Raw genomic sequence first — 17,187 nt, forward strand, 5'->3', positions numbered from 1 at the left:
TTTATCTAATATCTGCTAGTTTGTCATGTCATATGGTGTCTTTACATCAATTTAACCACATTATAGCAGTACTGTGGCTTAGATGGTCAAAGTGCCTGTCTAGTAAACAGGAGATCCTGGGTTCAAATCCCAGCAGTACCTTTTCCCCAGTCAAGCGTAGTTTTTCTTTCCCTACTGATTTAGTTTATCTAATTTCTGCTAGTTGGTCCTGTCATATATTGTTGTTTCATCAATTTTTCCAGCCAAAACAGGTGCTGTGGCTAACTTGGTGAAAGTGCATGTCTTGTAAACAGGAGATTCTGGGTTCAAATCCCAGCAGTGCCTTTTAACCAGTGAATCTTTTTTTTTCTATCACTTCCCCTCTTGTTAATGTAATGTTTGCTGGTTGGTCTTGTCATAACGTGTCTTTACATCAATTTAGCCACAGTAAAGAGGTGCTGTGGCTTAGTTGGTCAAAGTGCCTGTCTAGTAAACAGGAGATCCTGGGTTCAAATCCCAGCAGTGCCTTTTCTCCAGTCAAGCGTAGTTTTTTCTATCCCTTCTGAATTAGTTTATCTAATATCTGCTGGTTGGTCTTGTCATAACGTGTCTTTATATCAATTTAGCCACGTTAAAGAGGTGCTGTGGCTTAGTTGGTCAAAGTGTCTGTCTAGTAAACAGGAGATCCTGGGTTCAAATCCCAGCAGTGCCTTTTCTCCAGTCAAGCGTAGTTTTTTCTATCCCTTCTGAATTAGTTTATCTAATATCTGCTAGTTTGTCATGTCATATATTGTTGTATATCAATTATTCCAGCCAAAACAGGCGCTGTGGCTTAGTTGGTGAAAGTGCCTGTCTTGTAAACAGGAGATACTGGGTTCAAATCCCAGCAGTGCCTTTTAACCAGTAAATCGTAGTTTTTCTGTCGCTTCCCATCTTGTTAATCTTTACTGGTTGGTCTTGTCATAACGTGTCTTTACATCAATTTAGCCACATTAAAGTGGTGCTGTGGCTTAGTTGGTCAAAGTGCCTGTCTAGTAAACAGGAGATCCTGGGTTCAAATCCCAGCAGTGCCTTTTGACAAGTCAAGCGTAGTTTTTTCTCTCCCTTCTGATTTAGTTTTATCTAATTTCTGCTAGATAGTCCTGTTATATATTGTTGTATATCAATTATTCCAGCCAAAACAGGTGCTGTGGCTTAGTTGGTGAAAGTGCCTGTCTTGTAAACAGGAGATCCTGGGTTCAAATCCCAGCAGTGCCTTTTAACCAGTGAATCGTAGTTTTTCTGTCGCTTCCCATCTTGTTAATGTAATGTCTGCTAGTTGGTCTTGTCATAACGTGTCTTTACATCAATTTAGCCACATTAAAGAGGTGCTGTGGCTTAGTTGGTCAAAGTGCCTGTCTAGTAAACAGGAGATCCTGGGTTCAAATCCCAGCAGTGCCTTTTCTCCAGTCAAGCGTAGTTTTTTCTATCCCTTCTGAATTAGTTTATCTAATATCTGCTAGTTTGTCATGTCATATAGTGTCTTTACATCAATGTGCTCACTTTAAACAGGTGCTGTGGCTTAGTTGGTCAAAGTGCCTGTCTAGTAAACAGGAGATCCTCGGTTCAAATCCCAGCAGTGCCTTTTCCCCAGTCAAGCCTAGTTGTTTCTTTCCCTTCTGATTTAGTTTATCTAATTTCTGCTAGTTGGTCCTGTCATATATTGTTGTATATCAATTATTCCAGCCAAAACAGGCGCTGTGGCTTAGTTGGTGAAAGTGCCTGTCTTGTAAACAGGAGATCCTGGGTTCAAATCCCAGCAGTGCCTTTTAACCAGTAAATCGTAGTTTTTCTGTCGCTTCCCATCTTGTTAATCTTTACTGGTTGGTCTTGTCATAACGTGTCTTTACATCAATTTAGATACATTATAGAGGTGCTGTGGCTTAGTTGGTCAAAGTGCCTATCTAGTAAACAGGAGATCCTGGGTTCAAATCCCAGCAGTGCCTTTTCTCCAGTCAAGCGTAGTTTTTTCTATCCCTTCTGAATTAGTTTATCTAATATCTGCTAGTTTGTCATGTCATATGGTGTCTTTACATCAATTTAACCACATTATAGCAGTACTGTGGCTTAGATGGTCAAAGTGCCTGTCTAGTAAACAGGAGATCCTGGGTTCAAATCCCAGCAGTACCTTTTCCCCAGTCAAGCGTAGTTTTTCTTTCCCTACTGATTTAGTTTATCTAATTTCTGCTAGTTGGTCCTGTCATATATTGTTGTTTCATCAATTTTTCCAGCCAAAACAGGTGCTGTGGCTAACTTGGTGAAAGTGCATGTCTTGTAAACAGGAGATTCTGGGTTCAAATCCCAGCAGTGCCTTTTAACCAGTGAATCTTTTTTTTTCTATCACTTCCCCTCTTGTTAATGTAATGTTTGCTGGTTGGTCTTGTCATAACGTGTCTTTACATCAATTTAGCCACAGTAAAGAGGTGCTGTGGCTTAGTTGGTCAAAGTGCCTGTCTAGTAAACAGGAGATCCTGGGTTCAAATCCCAGCAGTGCCTTTTCTCCAGTCAAGCGTAGTTTTTTCTATCCCTTCTGAATTAGTTTATCTAATATCTGCTGGTTGGTCTTGTCATAACGTGTCTTTATATAAATTTAGCCACGTTAAAGAGGTGCTGTGGCTTAGTTGGTCAAAGTGTCTGTCTAGTAAACAGGAGATCCTGGGTTCAAATCCCAGCAGTGCCTTTTCTCCAGTCAAGCGTAGTTTTTTCTATCCCTTCTGAATTAGTTTATCTAATATCTGCTAGTTTGTCATGTCATATATTGTTGTATATCAATTATTCCAGCCAAAACAGGCGCTGTGGCTTAGTTGGTGAAAGTGCCTGTCTTGTAAACAGGAGATACTGGGTTCAAATCCCAGCAGTGCCTTTTAACCAGTAAATCGTAGTTTTTCTGTCGCTTCCCATCTTGTTAATCTTTACTGGTTGGTCTTGTCATAACGTGTCTTTACATCAATTTAGCCACATTAAAGTGGTGCTGTGGCTTAGTTGGTCAAAGTGCCTGTCTAGTAAACAGGAGATCCTGGGTTCAAATCCCAGCAGTGCCTTTTGACAAGTCAAGCGTAGTTTTTTCTCTCCCTTCTGATTTAGTTTTATCTAATTTCTGCTAGATAGTCCTGTTATATATTGTTGTATATCAATTATTCCAGCCAAAACAGGTGCTGTGGCTTAGTTGGTGAAAGTGCCTGTCTTGTAAACAGGAGATCCTGGGTTCAAATCCCAGCAGTGCCTTTTAACCAGTGAATCGTAGTTTTTCTGTCGCTTCCCATCTTGTTAATGTAATTTCTGCTAGTTGGTCTTGTCATAACGTGTCTTTACATCAATTTAGCCACATTAAAGAGGTGCTGTGGCTTAGTTGGTCAAAGTGCCTGTCTAGTAAACAGGAGATCCTGGGTTCAAATCCCAGCAGTGCCTTTTCTCCAGTCAAGCGTAGTTTTTTCTATCCCTTCTGAATTAGTTTATCTAATATCTGCTAGTTTGTCATGTCATATAGTGTCTTTACATCAATGTGCTCACATTAAACAGGTGCTGTGGCTTAGTTGGTCAAAGTGCATGTCTAGTAAACAGGAGATCCTGGGTTCAAATCCCAGCAGTGCCTTTTGACAAGTCAAGCGTAGTTTTTTTCTCTCCCTTCTGATTTAGTTTTATCTAATTTCTGCTAGATAGTCCTGTCATATATTGTTGTATATCAATTATTCCAGCCAAAACAGGTGCTGTGGCTTAGTTGGTGAAAGTGCCTGTCTTGTAAACAGGAGATCCTGGGTTCAAATCCCAGCAGTGCCTTTTAACCAGTGAATCGTAGTTTTTCTGTCGCTTCCCATCTTGTTAATGTAATGTCTGCTAGTTGGTCTTGTCATAACGTGTCTTTACATCAATTATGCCACATTAAAGAGGTGCTGTGGCTTAGTTGGTCAAAGTGCCTGTCTAGTAAACAGGAGATCCTGGGTTCAAATCCCAGCAGTGCCTTTTCTCCAGTCAAGCGTAGTTTTTTCTATCCCTTCTGAATTAGTTTATCTAATATCTGCTAGTTTGTCATGTCATATAGTGTCTTTACATCAATGTGCTCACATTAAACAGGTGCTGTGGCTTAGTTGGTCAAAGTGCCTGTCTAGTAAACAGGAGATCCTCGGTTCAAATCCCAGCAGTGCCTTTTCCCCAGTCAAGCCTAGTTGTTTCTTTCCCTTCTGATTTAGTTTATCTAATTTCTGCTAGTTGGTCCTGTCATGTATTGTTGTATATCAATTATTCCAGCCAAAACAGGCGCTGTGGCTTAGTTGGTGAAAGTGCCTGTCTTGTAAACAGGAGATCCTGGGTTCAAATCCCAGCAGTGCCTTTTAACCAGTAAATCGTAGTTTTTCTGTCGCTTCCCATCTTGTTAATCTTTACTGGTTGGTCTTGTCATAACGTGTCTTTACATCAATTTAGATACATTATAGAGGTGCTGTGGCTTAGTTGGTCAAAGTGCCTGTCTAGTAAACAGGAGATCCTGGGTTCAAATCCCAGCAGTGCCTTTTCTCCAGTAAAGCGTAGTTTTTTCTATCCCTTCTGAATTAGTTTATCCAATATCTGCTAGTTTGTCATGTCATATAGTGTCTTTACATCAATGTGGTCACATTAAACAGGTGCTGTGGCTTAGTTGGTCAAAGTGCCTGTCTAGTAAACAGGAGATCCTGGGTTCAAATCCCAGCAGTGCCTTTTCTCCAGTCAAGCTTAGTTTTTTCTATCCCTTCTGATTTAGTTTATCTAATATCTGCTAGTTTGTCATGTCATATAGTGTCTTTACATCAATGTGGTCACATTAAACAGGTGCTGTGGCTTAGTTGGTCAAAGTGCCTGTCTAGTAAACAGGAGATCCTGGGTTCAAATCCCAGCAGTGCCTTTTCCCCAGTCAAGCCTAGTTGTTTCTTTCCCTTCTGATTTAGTTTATCTAATTTCTGCTAGTTGGTACTGTCATATATTGTTGTATATCAATTATTCCAGCCAAAACAGGCGCTGTGGCTTAGTTGGTGAAAGTGCCTGTCTTGTAAACAGGAGATCCTGGGTTCAAATCCCAGCAGTGCCTTTTAACCAGTAAATGGTAGTTTTTCTGTCGCTTCCCATCTTGTTAATCTAATGTCTGCTAGTTGGTCTTGTCATAACGTGTCTTTACATCAATTTAGCCACATTAAAGAGGTGCTGTGGCTTAGTTGGTCAAAGTGCCTGTCTAGTAAACAGGAGATCCTGGGTTCAAATCCCAGCAGTGCCTTTTCTCCAGTCAAGCGTAGTTTTTTCTTTCCCTTCTGATTTAGTTTATCTAATTTCTGCTAGTTGGTCCTGTCATATATTGTTGTATATCAATTATTCCAACCAAAACAGGCGCTGTGGCTTAGTTGGTGAAAGTGCCTGTCTTGTAAACAGGAGATCCTGGGTTCAAATCCCAGCAGTGCCTTTTAACCAGTGAATCGTAGTTTTTCTGTCGCTTCCCATCTTGTTAATGTAATGTCTGCTAGTTGGTCTTGTCATAACGTGTCTTTACATCAATTTAGCCACACTAAAGAGGTGCTGTGGCTTAGTTAGTCAAAGTGCCTGTCTAGTAAACAGGAGATCCTGGGTTCAAATCCCAGCAGTGCCTTTTCTCCAGTCAAGCGTAGTTTTTTCTATCCCTTCTGAATTAGTTTATCTAATATCTGCTAGTTTGTCATGTCATATGGTGTCTTTACATCAATTTAACCACATTATAGCAGTACTGTGGCTTAGATGGTCAAAGTGCCTGTCTAGTAAACAGGAGATCCTGGGTTCAAATCCCAGCAGTACCTTTTCCCCAGTCAAGCGTAGTTTTTCTTTCCCTACTGATTTAGTTTATCTAATTTCTGCTAGTTGGTCCTGTCATATATTGTTGTTTCATCAATTTTTCCAGCCAAAACAGGTGCTATGGCTAACTTGGTGAAAGTGCATGTCTTGTAAACAGGAGATTCTGGGTTCAAATCCCAGCAGTGCCTTTTAACCAGTGAATCTTTTTTTTTCTATCACTTCCCCTCTTGTTAATGTAATGTTTGCTGGTTGGTCTTGTCATAACGTGTCTTTAAATCAATTTAGCCACAGTAAAGAGGTGCTGTGGCTTAGTTGGTCAAAGTGCCTGTCTAGTAAACAGGAGATCCTGGGTTCAAATCCCAGCAGTGCCTTTTCTCCAGTCAAGCGTAGTTTTTTCTATCCCTTCTGAATTAGTTTATCTAATATCTGCTGGTTGGTCTTGTCATAACGTGTCTTTATATCAATTTAGCCACGTTAAAGAGGTGCTGTGGCTTAGTTGGTCAAAGTGTCTGTCTAGTAAACAGGAGATCCTGGGTTCAAATCCCAGCAGTGCCTTTTCTCCAGTCAAGCGTAGTTTTTTCTATCCCTTCTGAATTAGTTTATCTAATATCTGCTAGTTTGTCATGTCATATATTGTTGTATATCAATTATTCCAGCCAAAACAGGCGCTGTGGCTTAGTTGGTGAAAGTGCCTGTCTTGTAAACAGGAGATACTGGGTTCAAATCCCAGCAGTGCCTTTTAACCAGTAAATCGTAGTTTTTCTGTCGCTTCCCATCTTGTTAATCTTTACTGGTTGGTCTTGTCATAACGTGTCTTTACATCAATTTAGCCACATTAAAGTGGTGCTGTGGCTTAGTTGGTCAAAGTGCCTGTCTAGTAAACAGGAGATCCTGGGTTCAAATCCCAGCAGTGCCTTTTCCCCAGTCAAGCCTAGTTGTTTCTTTCCCTTCTGATTTAGTTTATCTAATTTCTGCTAGTTGGTACTGTCATATATTGTTGTATATCAATTATTCCAGCCAAAACAGGCGCTGTGGCTTAGTTGGTGAAAGTGCCTGTCTTGTAAACAGGAGATCCTGGGTTCAAATCCCAGCAGTGCCTTTTAACCAGTAAATCGTAGTTTTTCTGTCGCTTCCCATCTTGTTAATCTAATGTATGCTAGTTGGTCTTGTCATAACGTGTCTTTACATCAATTTAGCCACATTAAAGAGGTGCTGTGGCTTAGTTGGTCAAAGTGCCTGTCTAGTAAACAGGAGATCCTGGGTTCAAAACCCAGCAGTGCCTTTTCTCCAGTAAAGCGTAGTTTTTTCTATCCCTTCTGAATTAGTTTATCCAATATCTGCTAGTTTGTCATGTCATATAGTGTCTTTACATCAATGTGGTCACATTAAACAGGTGCTGTGGCTTAGTTGGTCAAAGTGCCTGTCTAGTAAACAGGAGATCCTGGGTTCAAATCCCAGCAGTGCCTTTTCTCCAGTCAAGCTTAGTTTTTTCTATCCCTTCTGATTTAGTTTATCTAATATCTGCTAGTTTGTCATGTCATATAGTGTCTTTACATCAATGTGGTCACATTAAACAGGTGCTGTGGCTTAGTTGGTCAAAGTGCCTGTCTAGTAAACAGGAGATCCTGGGTTCAAATCCCAGCAGTGCCTTTTCCCCAGTCAAGCCTAGTTGTTTCTTTCCCTTCTGATTTAGTTTATCTAATTTCTGCTAGTTGGTACTGTCATATATTGTTGTATATCAATTATTCCAGCCAAAACAGGCGCTGTGGCTTAGTTGGTGAAAGTGCCTGTCTTGTAAACAGGAGATCCTGGGTTCAAATCCCAGCAGTGCCTTTTAACCAGTAAATGGTAGTTTTTCTGTCGCTTCCCATCTTGTTAATCTAATGTCTGCTAGTTGGTCTTGTCATAACGTGTCTTTACATCAATTTAGCCACATTAAAGAGGTGCTGTGGCTTAGTTGGTCAAAGTGCCTGTCTAGTAAACAGGAGATCCTGGGTTCAAATCCCAGCAGTGCCTTTTCTCCAGTCAAGCGTAGTTTTTTCTATCCCTTCTGAATTAGTTTATCTAATATCTGCTAGTTTGTCATGTCATATAGTGTCTTTACATCAATGTAGTCGCATTATAGAGGTACTGTGGCTTAGTTGGTCAAAGTGCCTGTCTAGTAAACAGGAGATCCTGGGTTCAAATCCCAGCAGTGCCTTTTCCCCAGTCAAGCGAAGTTTTTCTTTACCTACTGATTTAGTTTATCTAATTTCTGCTAGTTGGTCCTGTCATATATTGTTGTTTCATCAATTTTTCCAGCCAAAATAGGCGCTGTGGCTTACTTGGTGAAAGTGCCTGTCTTGTAAACAGGAGATCCTAGGTTCAAATCCCAGCAGTGCCTTTTCCCCAGTCAAGCGTAGTTTTCTATCGCTTCCCACATTGTTAATGTTATGTCTGCTAGTTGGTCTTGTCATAATGTGTCTTTACATCAATTTAGCCACATTAAAGAGGTGCTGTGGCTTAGTTGGTCAAAGTGCCTGTCTAGTAAACAGGAGATCCTGGGTTCAAATCCCAGCAGTGCCTTTTCTCCAGTCAAGCGTAGTTTTTTCTTTCCCTTCTGATTTAGTTTATCTAATTTCTGCTAGTTGGTCCTGTCATATATTGTTGTATATCAATTATTCCAACCAAAACAGGCGCTGTGGCTTAGTTGGTGAAAGTGCCTGTCTTGTAAACAGGAGATCCTGGGTTCAAATCCCAGCAGTGCCTTTTAACCAGTGAATCGTAGTTTTTCTGTCGCTTCCCATCTTGTTAATGTAATGTCTGCTAGTTGGTCTTGTCATAACGTGTCTTTACATCAATTTAGCCACACTAAAGAGGTGCTGTGGCTTAGTTAGTCAAAGTGCCTGTCTAGTAAACAGGAGATCCTGGGTTCAAATCCCAGCAGTGCCTTTTCTCCAGTCAAGCGTAGTTTTTTCTATCCCTTCTGAATTAGTTTATCTAATATCTGCTAGTTTGTCATGTCATATAGTGTCTTTACATCAATGTGCTCACTTTAAACAGGTGCTGTGGCTTAGTTGGTCAAAGTGCCTGTCTAGTAAACAGGAGATCCTCGGTTCAAATCCCAGCAGTGCCTTTTCCCCAGTCAAGCCTAGTTGTTTCTTTCCCTTCTGATTTAGTTTATCTAATTTCTGCTAGTTGGTCCTGTCATATATTGTTGTATATCAATTATTCCAGCCAAAACAGGCGCTGTGGCTTAGTTGGTGAAAGTGCCTGTCTTGTAAACAGGAGATCCTGGGTTCAAATCCCAGCAGTGCCTTTTAACCAGTAAATCGTAGTTTTTCTGTCGCTTCCCATCTTGTTAATCTTTACTGGTTGGTCTTGTCATAACGTGTCTTTACATCAATTTAGATACATTATAGAGGTGCTGTGGCTTAGTTGGTCAAAGTGCCTATCTAGTAAACAGGAGATCCTGGGTTCAAATCCCAGCAGTGCCTTTTCTCCAGTCAAGCGTAGTTTTTTCTATCCCTTCTGAATTAGTTTATCTAATATCTGCTAGTTTGTCATGTCATATGGTGTCTTTACATCAATTTAACCACATTATAGCAGTACTGTGGCTTAGATGGTCAAAGTGCCTGTCTAGTAAACAGGAGATCCTGGGTTCAAATCCCAGCAGTACCTTTTCCCCAGTCAAGCGTAGTTTTTCTTTCCCTACTGATTTAGTTTATCTAATTTCTGCTAGTTGGTCCTGTCATATATTGTTGTTTCATCAATTTTTCCAGCCAAAACAGGTGCTGTGGCTAACTTGGTGAAAGTGCATGTCTTGTAAACAGGAGATTCTGGGTTCAAATCCCAGCAGTGCCTTTTAACCAGTGAATCTTTTTTTTTCTATCACTTCCCCTCTTGTTAATGTAATGTTTGCTGGTTGGTCTTGTCATAACGTGTCTTTACATCAATTTAGCCACAGTAAAGAGGTGCTGTGGCTTAGTTGGTCAAAGTGCCTGTCTAGTAAACAGGAGATCCTGGGTTCAAATCCCAGCAGTGCCTTTTCTCCAGTCAAGCGTAGTTTTTTCTATCCCTTCTGAATTAGTTTATCTAATATCTGCTGGTTGGTCTTGTCATAACGTGTCTTTATATAAATTTAGCCACGTTAAAGAGGTGCTGTGGCTTAGTTGGTCAAAGTGTCTGTCTAGTAAACAGGAGATCCTGGGTTCAAATCCCAGCAGTGCCTTTTCTCCAGTCAAGCGTAGTTTTTTCTATCCCTTCTGAATTAGTTTATCTAATATCTGCTAGTTTGTCATGTCATATATTGTTGTATATCAATTATTCCAGCCAAAACAGGCGCTGTGGCTTAGTTGGTGAAAGTGCCTGTCTTGTAAACAGGAGATACTGGGTTCAAATCCCAGCAGTGCCTTTTAACCAGTAAATCGTAGTTTTTCTGTCGCTTCCCATCTTGTTAATCTTTACTGGTTGGTCTTGTCATAACGTGTCTTTACATCAATTTAGCCACATTAAAGTGGTGCTGTGGCTTAGTTGGTCAAAGTGCCTGTCTAGTAAACAGGAGATCCTGGGTTCAAATCCCAGCAGTGCCTTTTGACAAGTCAAGCGTAGTTTTTTCTCTCCCTTCTGATTTAGTTTTATCTAATTTCTGCTAGATAGTCCTGTTATATATTGTTGTATATCAATTATTCCAGCCAAAACAGGTGCTGTGGCTTAGTTGGTGAAAGTGCCTGTCTTGTAAACAGGAGATCCTGGGTTCAAATCCCAGCAGTGCCTTTTAACCAGTGAATCGTAGTTTTTCTGTCGCTTCCCATCTTGTTAATGTAATTTCTGCTAGTTGGTCTTGTCATAACGTGTCTTTACATCAATTTAGCCACATTAAAGAGGTGCTGTGGCTTAGTTGGTCAAAGTGCCTGTCTAGTAAACAGGAGATCCTGGGTTCAAATCCCAGCAGTGCCTTTTCTCCAGTCAAGCGTAGTTTTTTCTATCCCTTCTGAATTAGTTTATCTAATATCTGCTAGTTTGTCATGTCATATAGTGTCTTTACATCAATGTGCTCACATTAAACAGGTGCTGTGGCTTAGTTGGTCAAAGTGCATGTCTAGTAAACAGGAGATCCTGGGTTCAAATCCCAGCAGTGCCTTTTGACAAGTCAAGCGTAGTTTTTTTCTCTCCCTTCTGATTTAGTTTTATCTAATTTCTGCTAGATAGTCCTGTCATATATTGTTGTATATCAATTATTCCAGCCAAAACAGGTGCTGTGGCTTAGTTGGTGAAAGTGCCTGTCTTGTAAACAGGAGATCCTGGGTTCAAATCCCAGCAGTGCCTTTTAACCAGTGAATCGTAGTTTTTCTGTCGCTTCCCATCTTGTTAATGTAATGTCTGCTAGTTGGTCTTGTCATAACGTGTCTTTACATCAATTATGCCACATTAAAGAGGTGCTGTGGCTTAGTTGGTCAAAGTGCCTGTCTAGTAAACAGGAGATCCTGGGTTCAAATCCCAGCAGTGCCTTTTCTCCAGTCAAGCGTAGTTTTTTCTATCCCTTCTGAATTAGTTTATCTAATATCTGCTAGTTTGTCATGTCATATAGTGTCTTTACATCAATGTGCTCACATTAAACAGGTGCTGTGGCTTAGTTGGTCAAAGTGCCTGTCTAGTAAACAGGAGATCCTCGGTTCAAATCCCAGCAGTGCCTTTTCCCCAGTCAAGCCTAGTTGTTTCTTTCCCTTCTGATTTAGTTTATCTAATTTCTGCTAGTTGGTCCTGTCATGTATTGTTGTATATCAATTATTCCAGCCAAAACAGGCGCTGTGGCTTAGTTGGTGAAAGTGCCTGTCTTGTAAACAGGAGATCCTGGGTTCAAATCCCAGCAGTGCCTTTTAACCAGTAAATCGTAGTTTTTCTGTCGCTTCCCATCTTGTTAATCTTTACTGGTTGGTCTTGTCATAACGTGTCTTTACATCAATTTAGATACATTATAGAGGTGCTGTGGCTTAGTTGGTCAAAGTGCCTGTCTAGTAAACAGGAGATCCTGGGTTCAAATCCCAGCAGTGCCTTTTCTCCAGTAAAGCGTAGTTTTTTCTATCCCTTCTGAATTAGTTTATCCAATATCTGCTAGTTTGTCATGTCATATAGTGTCTTTACATCAATGTGGTCACATTAAACAGGTGCTGTGGCTTAGTTGGTCAAAGTGCCTGTCTAGTAAACAGGAGATCCTGGGTTCAAATCCCAGCAGTGCCTTTTCTCCAGTCAAGCTTAGTTTTTTCTATCCCTTCTGATTTAGTTTATCTAATATCTGCTAGTTTGTCATGTCATATAGTGTCTTTACATCAATGTGGTCACATTAAACAGGTGCTGTGGCTTAGTTGGTCAAAGTGCCTGTCTAGTAAACAGGAGATCCTGGGTTCAAATCCCAGCAGTGCCTTTTCCCCAGTCAAGCCTAGTTGTTTCTTTCCCTTCTGATTTAGTTTATCTAATTTCTGCTAGTTGGTACTGTCATATATTGTTGTATATCAATTATTCCAGCCAAAACAGGCGCTGTGGCTTAGTTGGTGAAAGTGCCTGTCTTGTAAACAGGAGATCCTGGGTTCAAATCCCAGCAGTGCCTTTTAACCAGTAAATGGTAGTTTTTCTGTCGCTTCCCATCTTGTTAATCTAATGTCTGCTAGTTGGTCTTGTCATAACGTGTCTTTACATCAATTTAGCCACATTAAAGAGGTGCTGTGGCTTAGTTGGTCAAAGTGCCTGTCTAGTAAACAGGAGATCCTGGGTTCAAATCCCAGCAGTGCCTTTTCTCCAGTCAAGCGTAGTTTTTTCTTTCCCTTCTGATTTAGTTTATCTAATTTCTGCTAGTTGGTCCTGTCATATATTGTTGTATATCAATTATTCCAACCAAAACAGGCGCTGTGGCTTAGTTGGTGAAAGTGCCTGTCTTGTAAACAGGAGATCCTGGGTTCAAATCCCAGCAGTGCCTTTTAACCAGTGAATCGTAGTTTTTCTGTCGCTTCCCATCTTGTTAATGTAATGTCTGCTAGTTGGTCTTGTCATAACGTGTCTTTACATCAATTTAGCCACACTAAAGAGGTGCTGTGGCTTAGTTAGTCAAAGTGCCTGTCTAGTAAACAGGAGATCCTGGGTTCAAATCCCAGCAGTGCCTTTTCTCCAGTCAAGCGTAGTTTTTTCTATCCCTTCTGAATTAGTTTATCTAATATCTGCTAGTTTGTCATGTCATATGGTGTCTTTACATCAATTTAACCACATTATAGCAGTACTGTGGCTTAGATGGTCAAAGTGCCTGTCTAGTAAACAGGAGATCCTGGGTTCAAATCCCAGCAGTACCTTTTCCCCAGTCAAGCGTAGTTTTTCTTTCCCTACTGATTTAGTTTATCTAATTTCTGCTAGTTGGTCCTGTCATATATTGTTGTTTCATCAATTTTTCCAGCCAAAACAGGTGCTATGGCTAACTTGGTGAAAGTGCATGTCTTGTAAACAGGAGATTCTGGGTTCAAATCCCAGCAGTGCCTTTTAACCAGTGAATCTTTTTTTTTCTATCACTTCCCCTCTTGTTAATGTAATGTTTGCTGGTTGGTCTTGTCATAACGTGTCTTTAAATCAATTTAGCCACAGTAAAGAGGTGCTGTGGCTTAGTTGGTCAAAGTGCCTGTCTAGTAAACAGGAGATCCTGGGTTCAAATCCCAGCAGTGCCTTTTCTCCAGTCAAGCGTAGTTTTTTCTATCCCTTCTGAATTAGTTTATCTAATATCTGCTGGTTGGTCTTGTCATAACGTGTCTTTATATCAATTTAGCCACGTTAAAGAGGTGCTGTGGCTTAGTTGGTCAAAGTGTCTGTCTAGTAAACAGGAGATCCTGGGTTCAAATCCCAGCAGTGCCTTTTCTCCAGTCAAGCGTAGTTTTTTCTATCCCTTCTGAATTAGTTTATCTAATATCTGCTAGTTTGTCATGTCATATATTGTTGTATATCAATTATTCCAGCCAAAACAGGCGCTGTGGCTTAGTTGGTGAAAGTGCCTGTCTTGTAAACAGGAGATACTGGGTTCAAATCCCAGCAGTGCCTTTTAACCAGTAAATCGTAGTTTTTCTGTCGCTTCCCATCTTGTTAATCTTTACTGGTTGGTCTTGTCATAACGTGTCTTTACATCAATTTAGCCACATTAAAGTGGTGCTGTGGCTTAGTTGGTCAAAGTGCCTGTCTAGTAAACAGGAGATCCTGGGTTCAAATCCCAGCAGTGCCTTTTCCCCAGTCAAGCCTAGTTGTTTCTTTCCCTTCTGATTTAGTTTATCTAATTTCTGCTAGTTGGTACTGTCATATATTGTTGTATATCAATTATTCCAGCCAAAACAGGCGCTGTGGCTTAGTTGGTGAAAGTGCCTGTCTTGTAAACAGGAGATCCTGGGTTCAAATCCCAGCAGTGCCTTTTAACCAGTAAATCGTAGTTTTTCTGTCGCTTCCCATCTTGTTAATCTAATGTATGCTAGTTGGTCTTGTCATAACGTGTCTTTACATCAATTTAGCCACATTAAAGAGGTGCTGTGGCTTAGTTGGTCAAAGTGCCTGTCTAGTAAACAGGAGATCCTGGGTTCAAAACCCAGCAGTGCCTTTTCTCCAGTAAAGCGTAGTTTTTTCTATCCCTTCTGAATTAGTTTATCCAATATCTGCTAGTTTGTCATGTCATATAGTGTCTTTACATCAATGTGGTCACATTAAACAGGTGCTGTGGCTTAGTTGGTCAAAGTGCCTGTCTAGTAAACAGGAGATCCTGGGTTCAAATCCCAGCAGTGCCTTTTCTCCAGTCAAGCTTAGTTTTTTCTATCCCTTCTGATTTAGTTTATCTAATATCTGCTAGTTTGTCATGTCATATAGTGTCTTTACATCAATGTGGTCACATTAAACAGGTGCTGTGGCTTAGTTGGTCAAAGTGCCTGTCTAGTAAACAGGAGATCCTGGGTTCAAATCCCAGCAGTGCCTTTTCCCCAGTCAAGCCTAGTTGTTTCTTTCCCTTCTGATTTAGTTTATCTAATTTCTGCTAGTTGGTACTGTCATATATTGTTGTATATCAATTATTCCAGCCAAAACAGGCGCTGTGGCTTAGTTGGTGAAAGTGCCTGTCTTGTAAACAGGAGATCCTGGGTTCAAATCCCAGCAGTGCCTTTTAACCAGTAAATGGTAGTTTTTCTGTCGCTTCCCATCTTGTTAATCTAATGTCTGCTAGTTGGTCTTGTCATAACGTGTCTTTACATCAATTTAGCCACATTAAAGAGGTGCTGTGGCTTAGTTGGTCAAAGTGCCTGTCTAGTAAACAGGAGATCCTGGGTTCAAATCCCAGCAGTGCCTTTTCTCCAGTCAAGCGTAGTTTTTTCTATCCCTTCTGAATTAGTTTATCTAATATCTGCTAGTTTGTCATGTCATATAGTGTCTTTACATCAATGTAGTCGCATTATAGAGGTACTGTGGCTTAGTTGGTCAAAGTGCCTGTCTAGTAAACAGGAGATCCTGGGTTCAAATCCCAGCAGTGCCTTTTCCCCAGTCAAGCGAAGTTTTTCTTTACCTACTGATTTAGTTTATCTAATTTCTGCTAGTTGGTCCTGTCATATATTGTTGTTTCATCAATTTTTCCAGCCAAAATAGGCGCTGTGGCTTACTTGGTGAAAGTGCCTGTCTTGTAAACAGGAGATCCTAGGTTCAAATCCCAGCAGTGCCTTTTCCCCAGTCAAGCGTAGTTTTCTATCGCTTCCCACATTGTTAATGTTATGTCTGCTAGTTGGTCTTGTCATAATGTGTCTTTACATCAATTTAGCCACATTAAAGAGGTGCTGTGGCTTAGTTGGTCAAAGTGCCTGTCTAGTAAACAGGAGATCCTGGGTTCAAATCCCAGCAGTGCCTTTTCTCCAGTCAAGCGTAGTTTTTTCTTTCCCTTCTGATTTAGTTTATCTAATTTCTGCTAGTTGGTCCTGTCATATATTGTTGTATATCAATTATTCCAACCAAAACAGGCGCTGTGGCTTAGTTGGTGAAAGTGCCTGTCTTGTAAACAGGAGATCCTGGGTTCAAATCCCAGCAGTGCCTTTTAACCAGTGAATCGTAGTTTTTCTGTCGCTTCCCATCTTGTTAATGTAATGTCTGCTAGTTGGTCTTGTCATAACGTGTCTTTACATCAATTTAGCCACACTAAAGAGGTGCTGTGGCTTAGTTAGTCAAAGTGCCTGTCTAGTAAACAGGAGATCCTGGGTTCAAATCCCAGCAGTGCCTTTTCTCCAGTCAAGCGTAGTTTTTTCTATCCCTTCTGAATTAGTTTATCTAATATCTGCTAGTTTGTCATGTCATATAGTGTCTTTACATCAATGTGGTCACATTAATCAGGTGCTGTGGCTTAGTTGGTCAAAGTGCCTGTCTAGTAAACAGGAGATCCTCGGTTCAAATCCCAGCAGTGCCTTTTCCCCAGTCAAGCCTAGTTGTTTCTTTCCCTTCTGATTTAGTTTATCTAATTTCTGCTAGTTGGTCCTGTCATATATTGTTGTATATCAATTATTCCAGCCAAAACAGGCGCTGTGGGTTAGTTGGTGAAAGTGCCTGTCTTGTAAACAGGAGATCCTGGGTTCAAATCCCAGCAGTGCCTTTTCTCCAGTCAAGCGTAGTTTTTTCTATCCCTTCTGAATTAGTTTATCTAATATCTGCTAGTTTGTCATGTCATATAGTGTCTTTACATCAATGTGCTCACATTAAACAGGTGCTGTGGCTTAGTTGGTCAAAGTGCATGTCTAGTAAACAGGAGATCCTGGGTTCAAATCCCAGCAGTGCCTTTTGACAAGTCAAGCGTAGTTTTTTTCTCTCCCTTCTGATTTAGTTTTATCTAATTTCTGCTAGATAGTCCTGTCATATATTGTTGTATATCAATTATTCCAGCCAAAACAGGTGCTGTGGCTTAGTTGGTGAAAGTGCCTGTCTTGTAAACAGGAGATCCTGGGTTCAAATCCCAGCAGTGCCTTTTAACCAGTGAATCGTAGTTTTTCTGTCGCTTCCCATCTTGTTAATGTAATGTCTGCTAGTTGGTCTTGTCATAACGTGTCTTTACATCAATTTAGCCACATTAAAGAGGTGCTGTGGCTTAGTTGGTCAAAGTGCCTGTCTAGTAAACAGGAGATCCTGGGTTCAAATCCCAGCAGTGCCTTTTCTCCAGTCAAGCGTAGTTTTTTCTATCCCTTCTGAATTAGTTTATCTAATATCTGCTGGTTGGTCTTGTCATAACGTGTCTTTATATCAATTTAGCCACGTTAAAGAGGTGCTGTGGCTTAGTTGGTCAAAGTGCATGTCTAGTAAACAGGAGATCCTGGGTTCAAATCCCAGCAGTGCCTTTTGACAAGTCAAGCGTAGTTTTTTTCTCTCCCTTCT

At 40.6% G+C, this 17,187-nt stretch overlaps 1 protein-coding gene and 89 non-coding genes across 91 annotated transcripts in view; all 90 read left to right on the top strand.

The window, feature by feature from the left end:
* LOC128439979 (F-BAR and double SH3 domains protein 2) overlaps positions 1-17,187 on the top strand; it is a 115,782-nt gene that overhangs the window by 35,349 nt on the left and 63,246 nt on the right. The gene's annotated exons all lie outside the window — the stretch shown is intronic.
* Positions 68-141, top strand: trnat-agu (transfer RNA threonine (anticodon AGU)). Its single transcript has one exon. It is a non-coding gene; the product is annotated as a tRNA-Thr (tRNA).
* On the top strand, positions 434-507 carry trnat-agu (transfer RNA threonine (anticodon AGU)). The gene has a single exon. It is a non-coding gene; the product is annotated as a tRNA-Thr (tRNA).
* On the top strand, positions 618-691 carry trnat-agu (transfer RNA threonine (anticodon AGU)). The gene has a single exon. It is a non-coding gene; the product is annotated as a tRNA-Thr (tRNA).
* Positions 801-874, top strand: trnat-ugu (transfer RNA threonine (anticodon UGU)). The gene has a single exon. It is a non-coding gene; the product is annotated as a tRNA-Thr (tRNA).
* On the top strand, positions 979-1,052 carry trnat-agu (transfer RNA threonine (anticodon AGU)). Its single transcript has one exon. It is a non-coding gene; the product is annotated as a tRNA-Thr (tRNA).
* trnat-ugu (transfer RNA threonine (anticodon UGU)) lies at positions 1,163-1,236 on the top strand. The gene has a single exon. It is a non-coding gene; the product is annotated as a tRNA-Thr (tRNA).
* Positions 1,346-1,419, top strand: trnat-agu (transfer RNA threonine (anticodon AGU)). The gene has a single exon. It is a non-coding gene; the product is annotated as a tRNA-Thr (tRNA).
* trnat-agu (transfer RNA threonine (anticodon AGU)) lies at positions 1,530-1,603 on the top strand. The gene has a single exon. It is a non-coding gene; the product is annotated as a tRNA-Thr (tRNA).
* trnat-ugu (transfer RNA threonine (anticodon UGU)) lies at positions 1,713-1,786 on the top strand. The gene has a single exon. It is a non-coding gene; the product is annotated as a tRNA-Thr (tRNA).
* trnat-agu (transfer RNA threonine (anticodon AGU)) lies at positions 1,891-1,964 on the top strand. Its single transcript has one exon. It is a non-coding gene; the product is annotated as a tRNA-Thr (tRNA).
* On the top strand, positions 2,075-2,148 carry trnat-agu (transfer RNA threonine (anticodon AGU)). The gene has a single exon. It is a non-coding gene; the product is annotated as a tRNA-Thr (tRNA).
* trnat-agu (transfer RNA threonine (anticodon AGU)) lies at positions 2,441-2,514 on the top strand. The gene has a single exon. It is a non-coding gene; the product is annotated as a tRNA-Thr (tRNA).
* Positions 2,625-2,698, top strand: trnat-agu (transfer RNA threonine (anticodon AGU)). The gene has a single exon. It is a non-coding gene; the product is annotated as a tRNA-Thr (tRNA).
* Positions 2,808-2,881, top strand: trnat-ugu (transfer RNA threonine (anticodon UGU)). The gene has a single exon. It is a non-coding gene; the product is annotated as a tRNA-Thr (tRNA).
* trnat-agu (transfer RNA threonine (anticodon AGU)) lies at positions 2,986-3,059 on the top strand. Its single transcript has one exon. It is a non-coding gene; the product is annotated as a tRNA-Thr (tRNA).
* trnat-ugu (transfer RNA threonine (anticodon UGU)) lies at positions 3,170-3,243 on the top strand. Its single transcript has one exon. It is a non-coding gene; the product is annotated as a tRNA-Thr (tRNA).
* trnat-agu (transfer RNA threonine (anticodon AGU)) lies at positions 3,353-3,426 on the top strand. The gene has a single exon. It is a non-coding gene; the product is annotated as a tRNA-Thr (tRNA).
* Positions 3,537-3,610, top strand: trnat-agu (transfer RNA threonine (anticodon AGU)). Its single transcript has one exon. It is a non-coding gene; the product is annotated as a tRNA-Thr (tRNA).
* trnat-ugu (transfer RNA threonine (anticodon UGU)) lies at positions 3,722-3,795 on the top strand. The gene has a single exon. It is a non-coding gene; the product is annotated as a tRNA-Thr (tRNA).
* On the top strand, positions 3,905-3,978 carry trnat-agu (transfer RNA threonine (anticodon AGU)). The gene has a single exon. It is a non-coding gene; the product is annotated as a tRNA-Thr (tRNA).
* On the top strand, positions 4,089-4,162 carry trnat-agu (transfer RNA threonine (anticodon AGU)). Its single transcript has one exon. It is a non-coding gene; the product is annotated as a tRNA-Thr (tRNA).
* trnat-ugu (transfer RNA threonine (anticodon UGU)) lies at positions 4,272-4,345 on the top strand. Its single transcript has one exon. It is a non-coding gene; the product is annotated as a tRNA-Thr (tRNA).
* Positions 4,450-4,523, top strand: trnat-agu (transfer RNA threonine (anticodon AGU)). The gene has a single exon. It is a non-coding gene; the product is annotated as a tRNA-Thr (tRNA).
* On the top strand, positions 4,634-4,707 carry trnat-agu (transfer RNA threonine (anticodon AGU)). Its single transcript has one exon. It is a non-coding gene; the product is annotated as a tRNA-Thr (tRNA).
* trnat-agu (transfer RNA threonine (anticodon AGU)) lies at positions 4,818-4,891 on the top strand. The gene has a single exon. It is a non-coding gene; the product is annotated as a tRNA-Thr (tRNA).
* Positions 5,001-5,074, top strand: trnat-ugu (transfer RNA threonine (anticodon UGU)). The gene has a single exon. It is a non-coding gene; the product is annotated as a tRNA-Thr (tRNA).
* On the top strand, positions 5,184-5,257 carry trnat-agu (transfer RNA threonine (anticodon AGU)). Its single transcript has one exon. It is a non-coding gene; the product is annotated as a tRNA-Thr (tRNA).
* Positions 5,367-5,440, top strand: trnat-ugu (transfer RNA threonine (anticodon UGU)). Its single transcript has one exon. It is a non-coding gene; the product is annotated as a tRNA-Thr (tRNA).
* On the top strand, positions 5,550-5,623 carry trnat-agu (transfer RNA threonine (anticodon AGU)). Its single transcript has one exon. It is a non-coding gene; the product is annotated as a tRNA-Thr (tRNA).
* On the top strand, positions 5,734-5,807 carry trnat-agu (transfer RNA threonine (anticodon AGU)). The gene has a single exon. It is a non-coding gene; the product is annotated as a tRNA-Thr (tRNA).
* trnat-agu (transfer RNA threonine (anticodon AGU)) lies at positions 6,100-6,173 on the top strand. The gene has a single exon. It is a non-coding gene; the product is annotated as a tRNA-Thr (tRNA).
* Positions 6,284-6,357, top strand: trnat-agu (transfer RNA threonine (anticodon AGU)). Its single transcript has one exon. It is a non-coding gene; the product is annotated as a tRNA-Thr (tRNA).
* On the top strand, positions 6,467-6,540 carry trnat-ugu (transfer RNA threonine (anticodon UGU)). Its single transcript has one exon. It is a non-coding gene; the product is annotated as a tRNA-Thr (tRNA).
* On the top strand, positions 6,645-6,718 carry trnat-agu (transfer RNA threonine (anticodon AGU)). Its single transcript has one exon. It is a non-coding gene; the product is annotated as a tRNA-Thr (tRNA).
* trnat-ugu (transfer RNA threonine (anticodon UGU)) lies at positions 6,828-6,901 on the top strand. The gene has a single exon. It is a non-coding gene; the product is annotated as a tRNA-Thr (tRNA).
* On the top strand, positions 7,011-7,084 carry trnat-agu (transfer RNA threonine (anticodon AGU)). The gene has a single exon. It is a non-coding gene; the product is annotated as a tRNA-Thr (tRNA).
* trnat-agu (transfer RNA threonine (anticodon AGU)) lies at positions 7,195-7,268 on the top strand. Its single transcript has one exon. It is a non-coding gene; the product is annotated as a tRNA-Thr (tRNA).
* trnat-agu (transfer RNA threonine (anticodon AGU)) lies at positions 7,379-7,452 on the top strand. The gene has a single exon. It is a non-coding gene; the product is annotated as a tRNA-Thr (tRNA).
* On the top strand, positions 7,562-7,635 carry trnat-ugu (transfer RNA threonine (anticodon UGU)). The gene has a single exon. It is a non-coding gene; the product is annotated as a tRNA-Thr (tRNA).
* On the top strand, positions 7,745-7,818 carry trnat-agu (transfer RNA threonine (anticodon AGU)). The gene has a single exon. It is a non-coding gene; the product is annotated as a tRNA-Thr (tRNA).
* Positions 7,929-8,002, top strand: trnat-agu (transfer RNA threonine (anticodon AGU)). The gene has a single exon. It is a non-coding gene; the product is annotated as a tRNA-Thr (tRNA).
* trnat-ugu (transfer RNA threonine (anticodon UGU)) lies at positions 8,112-8,185 on the top strand. The gene has a single exon. It is a non-coding gene; the product is annotated as a tRNA-Thr (tRNA).
* On the top strand, positions 8,294-8,367 carry trnat-agu (transfer RNA threonine (anticodon AGU)). The gene has a single exon. It is a non-coding gene; the product is annotated as a tRNA-Thr (tRNA).
* Positions 8,477-8,550, top strand: trnat-ugu (transfer RNA threonine (anticodon UGU)). The gene has a single exon. It is a non-coding gene; the product is annotated as a tRNA-Thr (tRNA).
* On the top strand, positions 8,660-8,733 carry trnat-agu (transfer RNA threonine (anticodon AGU)). Its single transcript has one exon. It is a non-coding gene; the product is annotated as a tRNA-Thr (tRNA).
* trnat-agu (transfer RNA threonine (anticodon AGU)) lies at positions 8,844-8,917 on the top strand. Its single transcript has one exon. It is a non-coding gene; the product is annotated as a tRNA-Thr (tRNA).
* Positions 9,027-9,100, top strand: trnat-ugu (transfer RNA threonine (anticodon UGU)). The gene has a single exon. It is a non-coding gene; the product is annotated as a tRNA-Thr (tRNA).
* Positions 9,205-9,278, top strand: trnat-agu (transfer RNA threonine (anticodon AGU)). Its single transcript has one exon. It is a non-coding gene; the product is annotated as a tRNA-Thr (tRNA).
* Positions 9,389-9,462, top strand: trnat-agu (transfer RNA threonine (anticodon AGU)). Its single transcript has one exon. It is a non-coding gene; the product is annotated as a tRNA-Thr (tRNA).
* Positions 9,755-9,828, top strand: trnat-agu (transfer RNA threonine (anticodon AGU)). The gene has a single exon. It is a non-coding gene; the product is annotated as a tRNA-Thr (tRNA).
* On the top strand, positions 9,939-10,012 carry trnat-agu (transfer RNA threonine (anticodon AGU)). The gene has a single exon. It is a non-coding gene; the product is annotated as a tRNA-Thr (tRNA).
* trnat-ugu (transfer RNA threonine (anticodon UGU)) lies at positions 10,122-10,195 on the top strand. Its single transcript has one exon. It is a non-coding gene; the product is annotated as a tRNA-Thr (tRNA).
* On the top strand, positions 10,300-10,373 carry trnat-agu (transfer RNA threonine (anticodon AGU)). The gene has a single exon. It is a non-coding gene; the product is annotated as a tRNA-Thr (tRNA).
* On the top strand, positions 10,484-10,557 carry trnat-ugu (transfer RNA threonine (anticodon UGU)). The gene has a single exon. It is a non-coding gene; the product is annotated as a tRNA-Thr (tRNA).
* trnat-agu (transfer RNA threonine (anticodon AGU)) lies at positions 10,667-10,740 on the top strand. The gene has a single exon. It is a non-coding gene; the product is annotated as a tRNA-Thr (tRNA).
* On the top strand, positions 10,851-10,924 carry trnat-agu (transfer RNA threonine (anticodon AGU)). The gene has a single exon. It is a non-coding gene; the product is annotated as a tRNA-Thr (tRNA).
* trnat-ugu (transfer RNA threonine (anticodon UGU)) lies at positions 11,036-11,109 on the top strand. Its single transcript has one exon. It is a non-coding gene; the product is annotated as a tRNA-Thr (tRNA).
* trnat-agu (transfer RNA threonine (anticodon AGU)) lies at positions 11,219-11,292 on the top strand. The gene has a single exon. It is a non-coding gene; the product is annotated as a tRNA-Thr (tRNA).
* On the top strand, positions 11,403-11,476 carry trnat-agu (transfer RNA threonine (anticodon AGU)). The gene has a single exon. It is a non-coding gene; the product is annotated as a tRNA-Thr (tRNA).
* Positions 11,586-11,659, top strand: trnat-ugu (transfer RNA threonine (anticodon UGU)). The gene has a single exon. It is a non-coding gene; the product is annotated as a tRNA-Thr (tRNA).
* On the top strand, positions 11,764-11,837 carry trnat-agu (transfer RNA threonine (anticodon AGU)). The gene has a single exon. It is a non-coding gene; the product is annotated as a tRNA-Thr (tRNA).
* On the top strand, positions 11,948-12,021 carry trnat-agu (transfer RNA threonine (anticodon AGU)). The gene has a single exon. It is a non-coding gene; the product is annotated as a tRNA-Thr (tRNA).
* On the top strand, positions 12,132-12,205 carry trnat-agu (transfer RNA threonine (anticodon AGU)). Its single transcript has one exon. It is a non-coding gene; the product is annotated as a tRNA-Thr (tRNA).
* On the top strand, positions 12,315-12,388 carry trnat-ugu (transfer RNA threonine (anticodon UGU)). The gene has a single exon. It is a non-coding gene; the product is annotated as a tRNA-Thr (tRNA).
* On the top strand, positions 12,498-12,571 carry trnat-agu (transfer RNA threonine (anticodon AGU)). The gene has a single exon. It is a non-coding gene; the product is annotated as a tRNA-Thr (tRNA).
* On the top strand, positions 12,681-12,754 carry trnat-ugu (transfer RNA threonine (anticodon UGU)). Its single transcript has one exon. It is a non-coding gene; the product is annotated as a tRNA-Thr (tRNA).
* On the top strand, positions 12,864-12,937 carry trnat-agu (transfer RNA threonine (anticodon AGU)). Its single transcript has one exon. It is a non-coding gene; the product is annotated as a tRNA-Thr (tRNA).
* On the top strand, positions 13,048-13,121 carry trnat-agu (transfer RNA threonine (anticodon AGU)). Its single transcript has one exon. It is a non-coding gene; the product is annotated as a tRNA-Thr (tRNA).
* trnat-agu (transfer RNA threonine (anticodon AGU)) lies at positions 13,414-13,487 on the top strand. The gene has a single exon. It is a non-coding gene; the product is annotated as a tRNA-Thr (tRNA).
* Positions 13,598-13,671, top strand: trnat-agu (transfer RNA threonine (anticodon AGU)). Its single transcript has one exon. It is a non-coding gene; the product is annotated as a tRNA-Thr (tRNA).
* Positions 13,781-13,854, top strand: trnat-ugu (transfer RNA threonine (anticodon UGU)). The gene has a single exon. It is a non-coding gene; the product is annotated as a tRNA-Thr (tRNA).
* On the top strand, positions 13,959-14,032 carry trnat-agu (transfer RNA threonine (anticodon AGU)). Its single transcript has one exon. It is a non-coding gene; the product is annotated as a tRNA-Thr (tRNA).
* On the top strand, positions 14,142-14,215 carry trnat-ugu (transfer RNA threonine (anticodon UGU)). Its single transcript has one exon. It is a non-coding gene; the product is annotated as a tRNA-Thr (tRNA).
* On the top strand, positions 14,325-14,398 carry trnat-agu (transfer RNA threonine (anticodon AGU)). Its single transcript has one exon. It is a non-coding gene; the product is annotated as a tRNA-Thr (tRNA).
* trnat-agu (transfer RNA threonine (anticodon AGU)) lies at positions 14,509-14,582 on the top strand. The gene has a single exon. It is a non-coding gene; the product is annotated as a tRNA-Thr (tRNA).
* On the top strand, positions 14,693-14,766 carry trnat-agu (transfer RNA threonine (anticodon AGU)). The gene has a single exon. It is a non-coding gene; the product is annotated as a tRNA-Thr (tRNA).
* trnat-ugu (transfer RNA threonine (anticodon UGU)) lies at positions 14,876-14,949 on the top strand. Its single transcript has one exon. It is a non-coding gene; the product is annotated as a tRNA-Thr (tRNA).
* trnat-agu (transfer RNA threonine (anticodon AGU)) lies at positions 15,059-15,132 on the top strand. The gene has a single exon. It is a non-coding gene; the product is annotated as a tRNA-Thr (tRNA).
* On the top strand, positions 15,243-15,316 carry trnat-agu (transfer RNA threonine (anticodon AGU)). Its single transcript has one exon. It is a non-coding gene; the product is annotated as a tRNA-Thr (tRNA).
* trnat-ugu (transfer RNA threonine (anticodon UGU)) lies at positions 15,426-15,499 on the top strand. Its single transcript has one exon. It is a non-coding gene; the product is annotated as a tRNA-Thr (tRNA).
* Positions 15,608-15,681, top strand: trnat-agu (transfer RNA threonine (anticodon AGU)). The gene has a single exon. It is a non-coding gene; the product is annotated as a tRNA-Thr (tRNA).
* Positions 15,791-15,864, top strand: trnat-ugu (transfer RNA threonine (anticodon UGU)). Its single transcript has one exon. It is a non-coding gene; the product is annotated as a tRNA-Thr (tRNA).
* Positions 15,974-16,047, top strand: trnat-agu (transfer RNA threonine (anticodon AGU)). Its single transcript has one exon. It is a non-coding gene; the product is annotated as a tRNA-Thr (tRNA).
* Positions 16,158-16,231, top strand: trnat-agu (transfer RNA threonine (anticodon AGU)). Its single transcript has one exon. It is a non-coding gene; the product is annotated as a tRNA-Thr (tRNA).
* Positions 16,341-16,414, top strand: trnat-ugu (transfer RNA threonine (anticodon UGU)). The gene has a single exon. It is a non-coding gene; the product is annotated as a tRNA-Thr (tRNA).
* Positions 16,525-16,598, top strand: trnat-agu (transfer RNA threonine (anticodon AGU)). Its single transcript has one exon. It is a non-coding gene; the product is annotated as a tRNA-Thr (tRNA).
* trnat-ugu (transfer RNA threonine (anticodon UGU)) lies at positions 16,710-16,783 on the top strand. The gene has a single exon. It is a non-coding gene; the product is annotated as a tRNA-Thr (tRNA).
* On the top strand, positions 16,893-16,966 carry trnat-agu (transfer RNA threonine (anticodon AGU)). Its single transcript has one exon. It is a non-coding gene; the product is annotated as a tRNA-Thr (tRNA).
* trnat-agu (transfer RNA threonine (anticodon AGU)) lies at positions 17,077-17,150 on the top strand. The gene has a single exon. It is a non-coding gene; the product is annotated as a tRNA-Thr (tRNA).

This window comes from Pleuronectes platessa, chromosome 5, assembly GCF_947347685.1.
Source record: "Pleuronectes platessa chromosome 5, fPlePla1.1, whole genome shotgun sequence".
NCBI classification, from domain to species: Eukaryota; Metazoa; Chordata; class Actinopteri; order Pleuronectiformes; family Pleuronectidae; genus Pleuronectes; species Pleuronectes platessa.